The sequence below is a fragment of the Thamnophis sirtalis genome, unplaced genomic scaffold (assembly GCF_051295495.1).
Source record: "Thamnophis sirtalis isolate CommonGarterSnake01/CBP01778 unplaced genomic scaffold, rThaSir2_p1.2 scaffold_1, whole genome shotgun sequence".
Lineage (NCBI taxonomy): Eukaryota > Metazoa > Chordata > Lepidosauria > Squamata > Natricidae > Thamnophis > Thamnophis sirtalis.
In genome coordinates this window covers 41,328,959-41,334,958 of record NW_028261381.1, presented here as the reverse complement: position 1 = coordinate 41,334,958, position 6,000 = coordinate 41,328,959, and positions in this window count along the sequence as shown.

Sequence of the window (6,000 nt, the reverse complement as noted above, 5' to 3'; positions counted from 1 at the left end):
ATGCTTAGTCAGTATTCTGAGTAACGTATTGCGGCTTTGCGGCTTGGTTAGTTGAAAAAAATTGATTTTTTTTCCTCCCAGAATATCCAAGAGGCAAGTCCATTCAGCTTACTTTGTAAAACACTGTGTGCTTAGTCAATTTTTGTTATTGATTGCACTGTGTTTAGTTTAATGTGTCAGGCTTTTGAGTATTACAACTTACTTCACGGTTCATTCTTTGTGCCTGTGGAAAGCCTTCTTTTTTTTTAATTACAAAACTTTTTTTAAAACCTGCTTTATAAAACAGCATGAATGGAGGTAGAGGCTAGCTACAAACTGGGGATATAAATCTGAATTTATACTCCAATGCAATTCTTATAAATTCAGTCATGCCTCAAATAGGTAAAGGTTGAGTCTGTTTGTATGCGTAATATTTTGTCACAGTTTTTGAAAGAGTGCAAAAATGTTGTTAAGGGTCCTTTGCAAAGATACAGTTGTGATGCCAACTTGTCTGTATTTCTACTGGAATTAATGTAATAAAAATAGGTTGAATGCCTTGTGCACAGTTACTATTGGATTTTGACTTATTACAGTAAGGTAAGAAGTTCAGCTTCACACATAAGTGCTAATCATTCCCGGCTCTAGTGGGCAGTTCTCATCTCCGTTTCCGAGCCGAAAAGCCAGCGCTGTCCAAAGTCGTCTCCATGGTCATGTGGCCGGCATGACTAAATGCTGAAGGCACATAGAGTGTTGTTACTTTCCCACCAAAAGTGGTCCCTCTTTTTCTACTTGCACTTTTTACGTGCTTTCAAACTACTAGGTTGGCAGAAGCTGAGACAAGTAACGGGAGCTCACTCCATTACATGGTGCTAGGGATTCGAACCACTGAACAGCTGACCTTTCTGATCAACAAGCTCAGCGTCTTAGCCACTGAGCCACCATGTCCCTTGTTATAGTAGCCAAACTCTAATAAAACAATTTTTTTATTTGCAAATGTAACACTGTATTTAGAGCAGGAGTCCTCAATCCCTGGTCCGTGGACTGGCACCAGGCTGCAGCATGCCAGAAACCGGGCTGCACAAGCAAGCAAAGCCCCATCTGTGGGATGCAGGCAGCCCATGATATCATGCCCCCACCATTCTGTGGAAAAACCTCTCTCCACAGAACTGGTTCCTGGTGCCCAAAAGGTTGGGGACCACTGATCTAGACTACACTCAGGGTGGGTTTCCATTTTTTTTTACTACCAATTTGCTTGTGCGCACTCACGCACATGTGATGCTTCTGTGCATGCGCAGAAGTGTCTGGGTGGGTGGGCAGAGCCTCCTGCCACCACCACTACCTGTTCACCTGATCCAGGCCGAACTAGGAGCAATCCACCTCTGACTACACTATGCATTTTTTATTTGCTTGTTAATATTACTGGTAAAGAAATTTATAACTTGAACAGTCGGATTTGAATTCTAGGCCACAGTTTCTCTGGTCTTTGTCTTAAAGAAGATCCCCATGAGTTAGTTCTGATTCAGTGTGGAAAATATTTTTAATTTGAAATGTTTGAAGCTCAAGCATTGTTTCAGGTTTGAAATAGGTTGCTCTGCACATTCTTCAAGTTTTTTGAAGCTGACAACAAAGCTTGAATTGGTTGGAAATCATCCAATGATCTTCCATGGGTAAGTGAAGATTTCAATTTGGGTTGGTCTCTTTAGTTCTAGCCGATACAGAGGTGGGTTCCTGCCAGTTTGCACCAGTTTGGTAGAACCTGTTCGTCAAATCTACTGAACCGGTTAGAAGAGGTTCCACCAGTGGACCCGGAAAGCAGGCCACACCTACAGAAGAGGTTCCAAAAATTTTTGAAACCCACCACTGACACACAGAGAGAGAGAGAGAGAGAGAGAGAGAGACAGAGACAGAGAGAGAAAGAAAGGAAGAAATAAATAAAGAAAAAAGAAAAAAAGAAAGAAAAAGTGAGAGAGACGAAAGAAAAACAGAAAAAAGGGACAGAGAGACAAAAGGAAGGAGAGAGAGAGAGGGAGAGAGAAAGAAAGAAAGAAAGAAAGAAAGAAAGAAAGAAAGAAAGAAAGAAAGAAAGAAAGAAAGAAAGAAAGAAAACACATGGCTGGCAAGCCACTCCCACCAGATCACATGGCCGGCAAGCCACTCCCACAAAGGAGGCCACACCCACAGAGTAGGTTCAAAAAAATTTTGAAACCCACCACTGAACTGATACCTCAACCCCCTAGTTATGCTGTCAAAGAAAATGCAATCTACCAAAAGGTATGTCAGTATGCTAACCATGCTAAGGTACAATTAATACATTCAAGTGGTGGAATTCAGGGGTAATGAAGTTACTCCAGGTGTCAGATACAGCTTGTATTCTCCTCTGGAAATGTATTCTGGTTGGAAGGATTTCTTCATTCTGGAACATGTTATGGCCTCCTCTTGAGTGCAGTCAGCAGCCCCAATTACATTGGGTAACCCAACTGAGCAAAAATAAACCTTCACTCATTTACTCTTTCTGTCAAGGATGGGTGCATGTATTGATTTAAGGCATCTTCTCTGTGTATTCATTCTGAAGTGGTTGCCTGAATGCAATTGTGTACATTCCTTAAATAAACTATTAGTTTCAGGCTGCAAAATGACACTTGTAAAAGTCTTCCTGTCAGGTACACCAGACAAAATTATCGCATTTGGAATTCATTCACTGAGAGGTTTCCACCTCTTGTTCTGTCAGAAGTGATGGAAGTCAGGCTTGTTCTCAGCCTGACAGGTTCAGACAGGCAAATATCTCAACATTAAAGAGACACTGGCCACATGGCCACATCAAGTGCACAGATTCACCTTTATATTGAATTAGAAATGGCATAAATTTGAATGAATCATAACCGGGGCATCTTACCTGAATTTGCATTTTGCAATTGTATTTCTACAGAGTAAAGTTTTTGTGGTTGATACAGTCCTTAACTTGCTAATGGGTTGTAAATGTAGAGGAGGTTTCAAATGAAGGACTGCAATTTATTTATTGAAAACATTATTTTAACCCACCCAATAACAACAACAAAAAGACTTAGGAAGTCCAAAACAAAATTAAGCTTTGAGAACATCCAATGGTAATAGAGCTGCTGTTACCTCCTGCTTTGTCTGCGTTCTTTTAAATCCCTATATTGCTTTACATTCCTTTGAATGGCCTCAGTGCTGCTTTCCTTTTAACTGGAAGAGTAAATGTTCCATCCTCCAGCTGTTAAGCAATAAACACTAAGGGTATAAAATACAGTCTCTGAGGACTTCTAAGTGAGCAGATTTGCAGGCTCTGCCAAAATAGACTCTCCCATTGCACAAATGGAGTCTGGTAACAGAACGCAGTCACTAATATCTCTCTTTTTACACTAAGAAATGAGTATGAATGCAGAAAGGTCTATGACACAGCTACTTGAAAAATAATGTATACTTTAGGTACAAAATGAATCTATCTCTGCACTGAAAAAAGTGTGCAATAAAACAGGTTTTGCTTTATTTCTTTGTTATTGTTTTTAAAAGCTTATCTTAGTCAAAAATTGTCTTAAAACACCTGCATTGAGAAAAAAGACATTGGAGAAATTAGCAGGACAAACCTATATAAATGAAATGTGCATTAGAAATTTTCTTTAATTATTAAGGCAAAATTGTACCTCAAAAGATTTATCCAGACATTGATTTATTATTTATTTATTATTATTTACTATCAAGGTGGTATTAACTTTTAACAATTGCATAGATGGAACTTTTCCAGATGAATGTAGGACTTCCAATGTGGTAGTTTTCTTGTGACACATTCAAAATATGCAAGGTTTTATGTATTTATTGAATTTATATGCCACTTGTCTTGCTTTCCAGAGCAACTCTGTGTGACTTACAATGCTTACTTGCCTTGTAGGAGTATCAGTTTTTATTTTTTCCAAGACTTATGGATTGATCGTTCTTGAAGTCCATCAGACTTTAAATAACCAATAATTTAAAGCCATCTCCACCCCCCATAAAACCAGCAACATTCTTTCTCTTATTTGACTTTCACAGCCATACTGAAAGCCAAGTCTGGCCATAAGTTCTTGCCTCAGTTTACCTTCCCAATAAGCAACTGAGTCGTTAGATCATTTTAAAGCAGTTTATTAGGGTACCCTGATAAAGTGGAATCTCTCTATGAAAAAGGAGAGAGAGAACCCCATGTTTCACTCCTTTTTATAATTATAACTATATAACTATATAACTATATAACTATATAACTATATAACTATATAACTATATAACTATATAACTATATAACTATATAACTATATAACTATATAACTATATAACTATATAACTATATAACTATATAACTATATAACTATATAACTATATAACTATATAACTATATAACTATATAACTATATAACTATATAACTATATAACTATATAACTATATAACTATATAACTATATAACTATATAACTATATAACTATATAACTATATAACTATATAACTATATAACTATATAACTATATAACTATATAACTATATAACTATATAACTATATAACTATATAACTATATAACTATATAACTATATAACTATATAACTATATAACTATATAACTATATAACTATATAACTATATAACTATATAACTAACTATATAACTATATAACTATATAACTATATAACTATATAACTATATAACTATATAACTATATAACTATATAACTATATAACTATATAACTATATAACTATATAACTATATAACTATATAACTATATAACTATATAACTATATAACTATATAACTATATAACTATATAACTATATAACTATATAACTATATAACTATATAACTATATAACTATATAACTATATAACTATATAACTAACTATATAACTAACTATAAATAAATAAAGGGGGACTAGTATAGATCTATTTCAAGCTATTTAGCTCTCAGCAGCTAGCCATACCCTTACTGGGATTCGAACCTAGCTGATGAGAGCTAAATAGCTTGAAATAGATCTATACTAGTCTCCCTTTATTTATTTATCAGCACAAACACAATACAAATGTAACAAAGGCAACAGTAAAAATATTGGGTTTCTGTCTGGATGGTCTCTTATGACGAGCCGATGGACAGAGAATGGAAGTAGTGACCTTCCTCCCATATTTGGGCATACCAGGGGATGTGTGTGTGTGTGTGTGTGTGTGTGTGTGTGTGTGTGTGTAATAGTTAATACCAGTGGTGGGTTCCTACCAGTTTGGACCGGTTTGGCCGAACCAGTAGTGGTTTGTTGGCCTGGGTTGCAAGAACCGGCAGAGACCCAGGCCTGCCACACCCTCATACCAGTTCTCCAGGCAGTGCATACAGTGGCTCCATCTTGGTTTTTTGCTTCTCACAATTTTCATTGTACTGCACATGGTGTGCAGCACACATCAAGGGCACAGGCTCTGCACTCATCAAGGGCAGAGACTCTGCACTCTGCATGGCACAGCCATGAGTGAACCGACAGTAGTGACTGCGTGAACCCACCCCACAACAAAGAAAATTCAAGGGAAAAGTTGGAGAGGATAAAAGTAAGCTCCCCTTTTGCATAGGCAAATGATTACATGTAGTCAAACATGTTACATGTTTGCATCCCATAATATCACACATGTTCATTAAAATGAGGTCCGACATCAGAAGGGGCATAATTATAAGGAAAAAAGTTGTTTGGAGTTCACAAAAGAGATAAACCAGACCCCAATTTGTACTAACAAACTTTTTCTTATCTGGAGCATTTCCAGCTTCTTTATCAGTTGAGGAATGTTAAAAGCTAATAATCCTGAATATCATTTTAGAAGAGAGAAAATAAATCAAATTAAAATACAAAGTAACAATGTTAGTTAACAAATTACAAAACTCATATCATTTGCCCCTCTATACATTATTAGTATTTTTTTTTAAAGTTGTCTGACTATTCTGATCTCGCTATTGATTATTGAATTAAAATTCTTCCTGATTTGGATTTGTGATTGCCTTCGTCTCGCGG